The 15,334-nt window shown below is 33.1% G+C and overlaps 1 protein-coding gene across 1 annotated transcript in view; it reads right to left on the bottom strand.

The window, feature by feature from the left end:
* Positions 1 to 15,334, bottom strand: part of LOC136828502 (uncharacterized) — a 171,652-nt gene that overhangs the window by 32,828 nt on the left and 123,490 nt on the right. Inside the window, exon 6 of the mRNA XM_067086542.1 lies at positions 4,854 to 4,992. The gene's annotated coding sequence lies outside the window, so the exon portion shown is untranslated. The remainder of the gene's footprint in view (positions 1 to 4,853; positions 4,993 to 15,334) is intronic.

Here is a 15,334-nt window from a genome sequence, read left to right as displayed (position 1 = left end):
TAAAAATAACATAACCAGTTTTAAAGTTTTATATTTGTAAGAGCATAATAAACTTGGCTAAAGCCACACCGTCAAGATTTTCTTGCATCCTTTCTGTCCACTATAAAAATAACATAAGTTTTAAATTTTGGCTGAAATATGCAAAATTTCTGGCAACAAGTGATGTGATGAGAGTTGCACGAAGAAAATTTAAATGGAAATTCGTTGAAGCAGTATAACTCTTTGCTGCCAGTCAGAGGCAAAATGCAATATCTAAATTACTGCCGGTATTTTCAAAAAGGGTTAAGTGTTTATTTATTTGGTTTTAGATACTCTGTAGAGCTTGATTTGTTTCCTGATGAAGCAGGGCACCAGGACAGAAGTCAGAAGTCGAAATATTAATGCCTGATGCATAAGGGATTTTTTACCTTTCCCGTTCCCATTTCACTCAACTATCTCGCTAAACTTCTTTACATTTTTCTCCTTTCTTTGTTTAATTCCAGTCTTTAATTGCTTCAATTCTGTGAATCCTTCTATTTACACCCTACCATTATTCTTTATATCCATTCTCCGCTGCTTGTATGATTCTGCTCCCATCCATCCTGATAATTCTTGTTCCGTCACCCGTTTAAATTTCCATTCATAACTTATTCGTTTTACCCACCACTAGCTTTCTCACCTTCATGTATTTTACCAGTTTCTGCTTTAAAATGTAATCCTAGACACATAGTTAGATTTTTCTTCCTAACTTGGATTAAAACTGATGCGATAATTTGTTTACAGTTGGAAACTAGTAATTTTGATTTTAAGCAGGATCAGCTATACAACCCAAAACCACAAGACTTCTGTCAGAAACTGAAAGGAATTTTGACATTTGACCTAATTATTATTATTATTATTATTATTATTATTATTATTATTATTATTATAATTATTATTATTATTATTATTATTATTATTATTATTATTATTATTATTATTATTATTATTATTATTATATGAAAAACATTATTTCTTAAAACTGTAAAGTGATCTACAGAAAAGTTTTGTAGATTGTAATAAAAGGAGATAAAGCTGATCCTAAAATAAAATAAAAAAATATTGCCACATATAATCGATAGGAGTTAATAAATGTTTATAATAAAATAAAAAAAATCTAGTATGTTGAATCTAGCAACCTTCCTCTAGATAGCCAGTGGTGTACTTGCAGAAAAGAATTATGAAAATAACCAGTTATACAGAAGGGGACCCTCGGTAGTGCATTTGGAGAGGAGTTACTTGGGTTACCCATTGCATGCTTCATAACTCTGATATTGGAAGCTATGTAAACGATCTACCTCGCGGATTTTACGTGAACATCAGAGAAGATCTTTTAGTGAAGCAAGATGGTTGGCATCTGAAATACAATTGTACAACGTGACTACATTATTACTATTATTGTTCTTACCCAATGCCATGGACTAGACAAGAGCGGTGATTCCTGTTGTTTTGTGTATCATCTACTGCTGTATCACACTATTATTCAACTGTATTCACTGACAATTTGTATTGTAACTGAAAATTATTTATTTAATTTATCACAGTTGATGATATATGCCATTACCCCAGAGGCTGCGGCATTAATGTCACCTGCATCTGATCTTTCGTTCTACTAACGCTAAAATATTGTGTACGCAACGTAAATAGGAGCATCGACAGCGGCTATTTGTTTTCTAGACAAATTGTTCTGCTTCTCGTTTTATCTCAACGTATTTCATTTCTCCTCTTTCTGTGCGATATAGTAAACTACGAATTTTGAAAATAAAATTTAATATCAACATCTCTTTTCTATTTGACAGAATTTCACTCTTTTCTTCAAATTCACGTAAACTGGTTAGTATTCATCTACTACTTTAATTTGCAACTAAAAGAAATTTATCCCACGAAGGCTTTAACCCTCGAAAATAATGGAAAATCCCCCTCCCCCCAAAAAAATGATCATCCGAAAGTATCATAATCAGCATCAAAATAATTCGTTTGTACTAACATCACGACACCAGAAATATTCGTAATACCGTTTCCTGAAACTGATACTGTTAAGAACAGCAGGTGTAAGATATCTCTTTTATACAACTTCTGAACACACCTGTAAACTCAGTTATCCTATTGTCAGCGATGAAGAATGCGCCTTCTACAATACAACTACAGAAATAAATAAGTTTGCACACAATGTTATCATATAAGGAAGTTAAGAATATTTAAATTTTTCTCTGTCCCAAAGGGGATAAAATTCCAATAGTCTACTTTACAACAAACGATCTTTTATTGTAAAGTTTTCGTCGACGATAACCGAGTCTGCGAATCTGTAATTTTCCGTTATGGCGAATCATTCTGTAATGCTACGCATCAGAATAATGGTTTCTTTGTTCGTACTGAAAGTACAAGAAAAAAAAAAAAAGGTCTCGAGTGATGTGCTGATAAGTTATTTTCAAAACTGTTCCGGTTTCATTTATACTTCCAGTCACATTTTTGGTTAATCCTACAATTAAAATGGTTAATAAACTCAATCCTTAGACAATCTGTCATCCAGGATGATGTTAGCCTCTTTCACCATTGTCCCGTAGAAAAAAGGGCACCTACTTACGAGCTTCGGGAAGGTATGAATCCCTGTTTCTACCCCTCTTATATAACCGTCATTTTCGACAGTATGGTCGCACTAGTGAGAATTGTAAAATAATTTATTCATTGCTGATGGCAGCTAATCACTAATATGAATGCTTTCAGGAGATAATGCGTGGCATGAGCCTAAACACACGAAGAAAGATGGGAAAGAAATCAGAACAATAATCTATGTCGACGAACTTTTACAGATAGTAATAGTTTTTGGCTCATAAACTGAAAGAAACACGGCAACATCATTATCAACAAGTCATAAATGCTCTGCAATAACCTGCTAACTTTCGCAGGAAGCTCATTTGCACCCGTTTCCTAGAACGGTAGTCGGACTTGGCCCTGTCTTCACACACACACACACATCCAGCCTTGTTACATATTCCCCCCAGCAAAGGTTTCCTCTTTTGCTTGAGTTGCTGTGGTCCTCCGTTCTTCTTACACTTCTTCCTCTCAGAATTTTCCTCCATGTTCTATTGCGCCTTTGGTGTTGCGTTGCCTTCTTTATGTTTGAGTCTCTTCTCGGATACTCCTTTGATACCATTATCAAGATTGTTCTTCTTGTTTATTACTTATTTTCTGTCCCCCACATGCCGTTTTTTTTTCTTCTTCTTGCTTTCCTTCAGACTTAAACCTTTGTTCTTTTGTCTGTTCTTCTTTATTCGTCTTTTATTCGTATTTCCTCTACCTTTGTTTCTATTGTTAGATTACTTGTAAGACAGTCTATTCTGTTTGTTTCCAAACTTGGTTTGGTCCAGATATATCGGTTTTCCGCACCTGATTCTCCTCGGCTTATCGTTCGGTTTCTGATTTCCTTTAGCGATGTCCTTACTTACTGGATTTTTTTACAATTTTCTCTAATATGCGTGTTCCGACATAGGCAGTACAGATTTAGGCACAAGTAAATACACGTATTTTCAAGTACATGCAGTAATGTATATGGAAACACAAATACAAAGATAGGTAGGCATATATAAATACCCGCACACACGCGCGCACGCACACACACACACATATATATACATATATATATATATATATATATATATATATATATATATATATATATATATATATATATATATATATATATATATATATATATATATATATATAGTCAGGAAACTATTATATTTATATTCATAAAGATGTTACGCATGCAAATATTCACTGCAAGTATGCAGATACTGAAGGTGACCCATATAACTAAAATCAGCAAATAGTTTTGTCTCAGAAAATTACATGAGCAACCACACTGCCCAGTGGAAGGCTCCGTTCCACGTCACTCAAAGACAAATCGAACCAAGATAACTCGAGGATCATTAGTTATAATTTCGAAAAAACTGCCATTTTAATAATGACAAAGCAAGTGAAAGTCAAAGGACTGGGTAAGTAACCAACAAGTGAAAAATGCGCAGAAAACTCGGCGCAATCGAGTTTTCTGTACAGAGTAGAATGATGCATGAAACTTCCAGCGACGGACCGGTAAGTGACCAACAAGTGAAAAATGCGCCGAAGTTTCTTCGGCGCAATCGAGTTTTCTGTACAGAGTAGAATGATGTATGAAACTCTCAGCCGCGGCCCATGAAGCTTTCAGCCACGGACATGTGGTGGCCTGTGTTGTTGGCACCTATAGCGGTGCGAGACGCACGATCATGCCTAACTTCAATTTTAAGTAAATTAAAAACTACTGAATCAAGAGGGCTGCAATTTGGTATGCTTGATGACTGGAGGGTGGATGATCAACATACCAATTTGCAGCTCTCTAGCCTCAGTAGTTTTTAAGAGCTGAGGGCTGACAGAAAAAGTGCGGACGGACAGATAAATAGCCATATCAATAGCTTTCTTTTCCAGAAAACTAAAATTCAATTAATCTCAAATTCGGCAGTCTTGTAGCAGTCTCAAGACTGATAATTTTCTGGGGATCATTTTATTCTCAGCCTGCTCGTCAGTCTTTTCTCAGTCACTTGCGGTATCTGTTCATGGGAGTGAATCTTATTCTGCCTGAAGCAGTAACTCATACTTCATTCATTGTTATTTTAGTTACACTTATATAATTGGCTATTTTCTATATTCTCAGTACTACTAATGTTCTTAAGATTGACTCAATATCATGCATGCGCATGATATGGTCTCAACAAAACTACATTATCAACTTTAGTCAAATAAAAAAATAAATTAATTAATGAATAAATAAAATTATTAGTAAATAAAAAGCCACTTACTCAAGTAATAAAGTCGAATATGTCCCATCCATAATTTTCAATCTGTTAAGACTTCCCATCAATCTTGTGTCCATTCCAGCTGAACCAAATGTTACCACAGCAATCTTAGCACAGCAGATGACCATCGCTTACAGCATCACTGGAAAAAAAAAAATTCAGTCACAGAAATTGATCTCTTTATTATCTTGATAAGCAACTACACGTCAAAGGCAAGCATGCTATTATATTTATATATCCATATGAATAGAGTTATTTCTGTCATATACTGGATATGAAAAACCGCTTGCATCGTTAATTTGAAATTATCGGATGAAAATATCAGCGATGGTGAATTTTTTCCTTTTAGTTACCCATGTGGTAAAATTTTTCACTAGAAAGTAATTGCACCCACTTAAGCAAACATATAAGTAATTGAATTGAATATAGAATTTAGGCCAAAGGCCAAGCACTGGGACCTATGAGGTCATTCAGCGCTGAAACGGAAATTGTCAGTAAAAGGTTTGAAAGGTGTAACAGGAGGAAAACCTCGCAGTTGCACTATGAATCAATTGTTAGGAGAGGGTGGAAAGTAAGATGGAAGAAAGAGAATATGAAAGGAGGTATAATAAAAGTAAAGAAAGGGGTTGCAGCTAGGGGCCGAAGGCACGCTGCAAAGAACCTTAAGTAATGCCTACAGTGCACCTCATGAGGTGCACTGACGGTACTACCCCCCTACGGGAAAACATACTCGTATAAGTGAGAGTCTGAATGTGTGCGGGTCACTTAAATGGATGTACTGTCTAGCAGAATTCAGATAATGCTCTCTCTATAGAAAATTTCGGTGTCACTTTTGACTGATGTCATATCTAAATTCAGTTACTCTTAAGGAGGAAACGTTATTACCGAACAATATTTAGCAGATAAAAAATTATTTGCAATATATCGTTTAGCCGTTACTTGACTTTTAACTAATCAGCGGAAATTCTACTAATGTAGAGAAATACTCCAAGGAAAACTCATTAGTAAATTTAAAGTATTTTAAGGCCTTCTTCTATCATTATATTTTGTAAGAGAAAAAAAGTTAATTATATTTAAAATGCAAGGAGTAAAAAGTACTTTAATTCTTCCAGAGAAGATACGCAAAGATGTGTTGTCATATCAGGATGTTATCGTAAATACTTAATAAGTTATTCAAGCGAGTGATGATAAATCTTTGATATGACTGTCCACATTATCATTGACGATTTTCATAACAGAAATAAACACAACTTTACAAACGCGGGTTTTTTCTTAAGTTTCATTGGCAACCAAAGTTTTCCAAAACAAAGAGTACCTGTGCCATCACCTACAATTAGTTTCTAAACTTTGTTTTACCAGCTAAATGTGTTAAATGTAAAAGCAAATTACCTTACACAAATACTCATGAAAAACAGAACAAGCGAGTAATAAAAATTACTATGTAACACAAGAAAGACTATGTAAGTGTTCTACTGAAATGGAGCTAAAAGCTCTGAATATGGTTAACGTGAGGACTAGAAAAAAATAAATTCAACAGAAAAAAAGGCAGTAATAAGTAAATAAAAATAGTAAGAAAATACAAACAAGGAAAAAGTAGAATATGTATGTGCGTGTGTGTGTAACATGTTTACGTAGAGCAAGAAGTGGATGTTTAGCATTTACATATAATTGTTAACGATAACGAAAGGAACAACTGTGGAGTTATAATTAGACTAGCATCAGGGTAAGAAACTATTAGCATAAGAAATATATATATATATATATATATATATATATATATATATAGAGAGAGAGAGAGAGAGAGAGAGAGAGAGAGAGAGAGAGAGAGAGAGAGTTGCACACTTGCCTCAATATTACAAGTATATAGATTGTCTAACATGTGTATTGACTTTGGGCTGACGAAATGAAACCTCCTTTAATCTGATAATATAACTTAATAATATAACGTTCTATTGGGTAACTGACGTTAACATTAAGAACTGGCATAAAAATTTCGGTAAGAAAATATATGAAAAAATTACTTGTGAATGAAGGAACTCCCAAAATAGCGTTGCCTTAAGAAGAAGAAAGAAAAAAATATTTACGACGTATAATTTACGATTCGCTTTCATATTTGCATTTGGAAATAAAACATTTAAATAGAATACCTCATTTTAATTCCATGGATATCTGAAATAGAACAAGAGAGAAAGAGAGAGAGAAGGAAATATAGGAGGAATTTATAAGAGGAGTGAGATCCAAAACGATTTTCCCTAGTGTGTGAGACAATGACCTGCTCTAAAAGAAACAGTAAATTGTCCATATATATATATATATATATATATATATATCTATATATATATATATATATATATATATATATATATATATATATATATATATATATATATATATATATATATATAATTCCTGAGTACCGAAAAATATACCAGAAAGTAAGCTAATGATCAAAATGACGGTGGTAGAGAAAGATATAATATACGAAACGAGGCATGATGATATTAATCCAGCACTGTCGCTCTACCTTTATTGAACATGTCACATGTAGTAATTAGGTATGGTCTCCTTTATCTGTGGATAAGACTAACAGCTGCGTATTACAGGTGACTAACCCTTTTGCGTAAGCTAACTTCCGCATTCTATTTCCTACCAGATCCCATACTCAAGTATGTCTCGTAAACTTTTACGCAATAGTATATCTATTCTTCCGTATACACACACACACACGCACACCACTATATTTATGTGTATATATACTGTATATACAAACATACACACATATATATTATATATATTTATTTATAAATATTTATATATATATATATATCAAATAAATATATATATATATATATATATATATATATATATATATATATATATATATATATATATATATATATATATATATATATATAATCACCTGATCTGTAAATAAATGAAGTTAAGATTTCCGACCTGGTACAGCTCTTCCGTGCGTAATATATAGTTTTGCGAGTTAACAGATCAGTAACAAACTAGTTACTCCTATGAAATAGGTAATTTTTTTCGAAAGATATTTGAATAAATAGCATGAAATAAATTTTTAAGCCTTTAACCTTTTCATCAAGTATCAAGAATTTATTGTGAACAAAAATGAATTAGAAAATGTATTATTATTATTAGTATTATTATTATTGGTGAAAAAATCCACAATAATATCAGCGTAAATATATAAAAAATATATATATATATAAAACGAGAGCTTTCGAGAACTTGGTCGATTCTCCATCTCATTTATTATTATTATTATTATTATTATTATTATTATTATTATTATTATTATTATTGTTGTAAGAAAGCTTCATAATAGTTATCATATAAACGAAGAATGGACAGTAAGCTGGTGTCAACTGACCAAATAATTATTCACTTCCAGAGTTACAGTCTCTTTTTAGTTTTCCGTAAAAGAAAACTATTGAGAGGGCTATTTGTCTGTCCGTCCGTACTTTTTCTGTCCGCCCTCAGATCTTAAAACCTACTGAGGCTAGGGGGCTGCAAATTTGTATATTGATCATCCACCCTTCAACCATCAAACATACCAAATTGCAGCCCTCTAGCCTGAGTAGTTTTCATTTTACTTAAGGTTAAAGGTAACCATAATAGTGCGTCCGGCACCGCTCTTGATGCCAACAACACAGGCCACCACCGACCGTGGCTGAAAGTTTCACAGACCGTGGCTGAGAGTTTCATACAGCATTATAAGCTACAGAAAATTCGATTGCGCTGAAAAAACTTCGGCACATTTTTCACTTGTCTTTTATCTTTGACACTATTGCCTCCTCGCCCACTGCCATTCTTCCAAGAACGTTGCAGATTGCTTCCTCAGATGTAGGAGCTTTTGTGGCTTCAGGTGGGCGGGTGGTATCTTAGGACGATAGCATATGAAGTCTGACAATAAGAAAACGAGGGTAGTGATCTGCTTCCTACCAGGAAAACGACGCAGTTTCCTACTTTTCTTGTTGCAGGTAATTCTGGTGAATGAAGATAGTTTCCTAGTTCCTAGCCGGAGGGCGAAGCAGTTTTCTAGTTTTCCTGGTATAGAGAATTCTGGTGATCCTTCCGTTTGTTTTACGATACTAAACGTTTTATCTTTTTTTACATATACATTTCCTTTGGTCAAGAAATACCTGACTATTGTATGAGTCGAGCAGCCTACCTAAAGGTCCTACTTTGATTTCTAATCTAGATCAATAGATTGCTATACTACATGAGAATTCCTATGAATTATATCTTTTTATATATTTATTTGATTATCTGTTTATCTAATTATTATTATTATTATTATTATTATTATTATTATTATTATTATTATTATTATTATTATTATTATTATTGATTTAATCCACTTTCGACTACAGTTCCCTTAAACCAGTGAATCTCACACAAATACATGCACGCTCTCGCGCTCCTATCCTCTAAGCCGTTGTACATTGCAATATGTGCAGGTTCAATTACTCTTCGCGTCTGCCACTGAAGAACATATTCTCACAGATGTCGTCCTCGAGCAATGCAGACCAGAGAGATGTTATTGATAATCTCTGCAATATCATGGCACCGTTGGAATGGACTACAACTTCCATTACTGTAAACTTCGTACCAACGCCCACAGAGAATGTGTGGCACCATTAGGACTTGAACAAAAGTTCTGAAATGGCAAACCTGTATCCTTTCATGATATCATTCAGGTCTCTGACACAAAAAAATGAGTCATATTTTAAATTATATATATATATATATATATATATATATATATATATATATATATATATATATATATATATATATATATATATATATATATATATATATATATATATATATATATATATATATATATAATGAACAGGTCAGCGAGAGGACTGGAAATCATTTCTTCTTTTTTTATATTTACACCAACGTTTCGGGAATCATTTCCCATCTTCAGGGCTATGAACAGAATTAATTTTTACAACATTAAAAAGTATGCTAAAATAAGCTAATAATTATAACAAATTTAGTTTCGTAATATAACATTCGTTAAGCTAAAAGTAAAATAAAGACCACAAAGCGACTTTAAGCTAAATGTAAATTAAAACTATACATAATTCAGTGAAATAACAGATAAAAAATGCAAAAAATAAATAATAATAATAATAATAATAATAATAATAATAATAATAATAATAATAATAATAATAATAATAATAATAATAATAATAAAAGAAACGGTTTTGTCGGACCTACTGTTACGAGTTTTGGCTGTTAACTGATGCAGAACTGAATAGTCAAAGACGATGTCGGACAGAGTATTTTGAAATTATTGTTCATAATGTCAGTTTTACATGAGCTCGAATGGTTCCTTATGGCCGGAAATTCTTTTGACTTTAAAATGCAGCCAGTGCGATAACTGACACCTCTGTGGGAATCGATGCGGATTTTCAATGAGCGTCAGGTAGATCCGACGTAATTTCCAAAATTACATTTTGGACAAGCATATTCATAAACAACCAAAGAACGCATCAACTCCGGAAGGCTGTCTTTGAATTTAAAAAGGTGAACTGACAATAGCCCTAAACATATGTAATTTCAAGTTTGTGTTCAATAACCCGTTAACAATAGGCAGGCTTTTTAAATTCAAAGACAACCTTCCGGAGTTGACTTCTACTGTAGTTCTTGCTGTAGAGTAACTGATAGATCAACATGCATGTGCGTCAGGTCTGTGATCAAAACCAGATATTCGTCAAATGACAGTTGGAAATGTCGCCAACATTGTCTGTGCAAAATCCCTTCGTTAATTGCCAGCACGTGCTTTCAAGACTTCTGGCGTCATATATCACCTGAGCCTCAAGCATAAAAAAAAGTTTTGATTAATGAAACGTTCCGTCTCGTTAATTGCCCAGCGAATCATATGTCCTTGGTGCAACATTTTTTTTTTTTCAATAGTAATTAGAAGAGTCTCAGATACCACATGTCACTGGTGTACGGTAAGGGAAGGTTTAATTCTAATACATTTCAAACTATTTTTTTCCTACGTTTCATTATATATTTCATGTGCTGCTTATAAATGAAGTTCGTAATTATAATCATAAAACAAAGCTCTGTTTCTTCTAAGAGATTTGGATACAAAATTCTTTCTTTAATCTTTTAGTCTGTGATGAGAATGATAATGAATGAATGATACTGAAATTTTGAAAACTTCATATAATAATAATAATAATAATAATAATAATAATAATAATAATAATAATAACATATTCCAGCGCGGTTTGGTGTATTTGAAATGTGATATTAGTATCACATTACACAATGCATTCATTGTTATATGAAACTACCACGCTGTGACCGTCGCGTTAAATTATATTACCGTCATTAAATTAAAAATAATGATATTCTATTATTATATGCACTTTCAGTTACAGTGAAATCATGATTCATTTCACCCTAAAGGACAAGTGAGCTGAATATGTTGGATTAGTCAGTAAAAAAAAGTCAAATGTGATGTACGTACATGAATATATCTGATTTATATAATGCATATTCCCCTGAGTAAAGCCGACCTTGGTGATGATTACACAAGTTAAACCGTAATAATTTTTAACTCTAAAAAATGAGTTCACTTTGAAGCTAAAATATAACACAAAAAATATATATATATAAATCCCGGGTGTAAATCTCTCACCAAGGATACGATTATTGCGGCAATAAATTATGTCGCCATGCATCATTTTCTTTTCTTAAAAATTTTGCCACTATATCATTCATTTCTGTAACTGTAAGCAGAGTTCTTCTTCCTTTACGATTTTAAATCAATTAAAATACTGACACCACTGTATCCAACTATCTTCAGATTTCAATTGAGACCAATAAAAATAACGCTGTGGGAAAATCCCATAAAATCGCTTAAAACTTGAAAGTTAATATAGTTGGCCACAATACACCACACTACATTTTAATTGTTATCATCATCACAGTACATGAAACCTGTTCACGTGGAACAAGCCAACAGGGGCCATTTACTGGAAATTCGAGCTTCCAAAGAATGTTGGTTTCAACCTCCTACCGCAGACCCCACACTGCTAATGATATGATACAGAGCCAGTGATATTTTATCGCCCTAGGAAAGACGCGAACCTGCGACATCTGAGTTGCAATGTCACGACACTAACCATTATACCAGCGGACCAGCAATATACCTCTTGTGTTGCTGTAGATTTGTATCCTTCATCGTCCTAAGTTGAAGTTATATCATTGTAAACGAAAAAACGGTAATTTCACTTAACTTCTTTGATTTGAAAGATACGTGCAATGCAAATAACTTACAAACCAACATCAGCCATTGAATATATGTTGCTGAATAAGCTCGCATACCATTAGAGTACTATATCCCACACATTGCCAGAGTGTTGTGTAACACTGCACGCCGATGTTCCTTAGCAAGCTCTCTTCCAATACTCACTTTAGTCAAATGCTCTCTTCCCCTAATACCATACTGCTTGAAGCTACTATTACCAGTAACGTAATATTCACCCAATCATTCAGTCATTATGTTACAAACAGTTATTTTCTGAACTTATAAACTTTTAACACTGCTCCTCACTATGAAATGTACAGTCTTGGAAAGTCCATAAGTAATTCAAAGTGCATTAAAAGAGGTTCGAGAATTTATTGATTATTCATAAATAAAAAGTTCATTTACATTAAGAACTCATCACATTAAAAGAATCTATATTTCCCTGCGGCAGACATATTATCACTTTCAACCGCAATATGCAGTGAAAAATATCTATATGTATATATGTATATATATATATATATATATATATATATATATATATATATATATATATATATATATATATATATATAATTCTAAGAACTGCTACACCCTTCCTTTTTACATATAATCATTTTGGATGAGTTTGATGGCCCTATACATAAATCCTATTTCCCACTATACTCAACTAACTACCAGGTGCATGATCTACTGCCTAGGTCCAGAGAGGAACCGTGAAACTTAACAAAGCGTGTATTCTTAAGCCTGGGATCCAACCCCAGACTCTTGCTATTGGCCATCACGCCACTTGATATTCATTCACACACACACAAAACATTATTCTATATTTTTTCCCCTTTTTTTCCTTTCGGTAAGTGTCATAACAATTTCTTTAAGTTTCATATTAAAAAGCTAACTTTCTGTTCCTTAAGGATTTGGTAAATTTAAGACTACGTCGAGAACATACACTTGTGAAAGGCCGTACTTTTATCAAGAAATCCAGCCATTTAAGCAGGTCACCAGAATTACTGTCCAATTATCCAGTACAATCTCTAGTTAATCAAAGCAAGAGACGTTTCCACTCTCAAAACGAAGTTTTATGAAGAAAAAAAGCGAAGCACAAGCCAATAAGAAAAGAGTAAAGGGAGATGCAATAAGATTACCTTCACATAAGTAGGTTGTCTGGATGCTAAGGCCAATCCCTCCGTCAACAAATTTCATTACGTTCGAAAGCTAATTCTGGAAAGAAAGAAATGGAGCATTCGAGGCCATTCCTTTCCCTTTCCCCGTAAAAAGAAATTCTTTTCGAGCTAAAATAAATGCTTAGTGTAAGAGATTTACAGAATGTAGGACAGTAGGACAGAGAAAAATGTCTTGTCAAGACGAAAGTTTATTGGAGAAAATGGTTACAAACAGCTTGTTCAATTTTAACCTAAAATCCAAGTGCCCTAAATAGAGTGGCTTATTGGATGGAGCATCAAAGGACTTTATACTCGTACATTCACTGAATGCAGTACTTAAAATTAATGATTGGAAAAGGCAGCTTTGAAGAATTGCTGGATGAGGAGAAAGAATGCACATCGAAGTACAGAAGACGGGAAGGAATTAGGTGGAACCTGACAAAGTTGAAATAAGCACAGCAAAATATTTATTTTATTTTGATTCATTCTTATTTTCATTTATCTTTTTAATTTAAATCCTTTATTTTTCGTGCATATTTATTATTTACTTGATTTATTAATTCTATATTAATAATTTAACTATTAATTCATTATTATTTATTTATCTCTCCTCATTTGATGTTAAACTATTTATCTGTTTTTATTCATTTATTCTATATGCAAGATATGTTTAATATTTTTTATATTGATTTTTGTATAAAGCAAAAAGCCTTTCATTGTCCAAAAATGCTGTATAAGAGGTTAATATGCTGTTTTTCGAATTTTTCATTTTTGTGGCAAAAACATGTTTCAGAGTCCAAAAATGCTGTTAAAAAAAAGTTAAGTGTATCTTAGTTTAACCAGACCACTGAGCTGATTAACAGCTCTCCTAGGGCTGGCCCGAAGGATTAGATTTATTTTACGTGGCTAAGAACCAACTTCTTACCTAGCAACGGGACCTACAGCTTATTGTGGAATCCGAACCACATTATGACGAAAAAAAGAATTTCTATCCCCAGAAATACATTCCTCTAATTCTTCATTGGCCGGTCGGAGAGTCGAACGCTGGGCCAACAGCGTGCTAGCCGACAGCTCTACCCACCCCTCCAATGAAGAACTAAAATGCTGTGTACGGGGTTAATAATAACTATTTTTTTTTTAATATTCCAATACTGGAGTGAAAAGGTTTCAGAATCCAAAGTGTTACTCACACGAAGCTAATTTACTATTTTTTTTTTTAAATATTCTTTTTTTTATACGAAAATAGACGTTTCAGATAAAAAAAAAAGCTGCATGCGAAGTTTCTTTATTTCTTTTTTTTTCTTAATACTACTCTTTTGACAGAAAAGTGTAATTTATAGCCAAATTACGTCGCTGGTCCTGTGATATTCTTGAATTTAGTAACCATATTCAAAATGCTAAAGAGTAAAGATAAAGGTATATACGTGCAGGTAGTGGCTGGGTTGCCTCTATTGCAGAAATGTTTAAGAGACCAAATTCCTCTCTGTAACATATTTCAGAAATTATATATTGCTGTTGTTTCAGGGTTTAAGATCAGAACCAGTTCTAGTTCGCATGAAAAATACATTATTCAATATCGGTGCATGGCGTAATAAATGTCTAATCATTTTCACGAATTCCCTTCAGAAAAAGTAAATATCTACGAAGATACCTATTCTATAATAAGCTCATTGCTATCTTGATTATTTATTTAGTTTAGCCATCAAAAGAAAGCACAAGCAAAATACACACACACACACACACACACACACACACACACACACACGCGCGCGCACACTGAAACGAAGGAAAAAACGAAGTTGCTAAATACATGTCTTCTTTGCGATGAGTTATTTTCAATAATTTCTAACGAAAAACAATGAATGGAAAAAACGTTACATAGAAACCAGTGCACCGTTCTGCATCATATTTAGCATTCTTCAATATTACATTTTTGCAAAAACTGCTTTGTAATGTAATTCTTACGTGAAGAACGAGGAATTCTATCCTCATATTCAGTAGTGGTTCAGCAA

This window comes from Macrobrachium rosenbergii, chromosome 43, assembly GCF_040412425.1.
Source record: "Macrobrachium rosenbergii isolate ZJJX-2024 chromosome 43, ASM4041242v1, whole genome shotgun sequence".
Taxonomy (NCBI): Eukaryota; Metazoa; Arthropoda; class Malacostraca; order Decapoda; family Palaemonidae; genus Macrobrachium; species Macrobrachium rosenbergii.
This window is presented reverse-complemented; position numbering and strand designations above follow the sequence as displayed.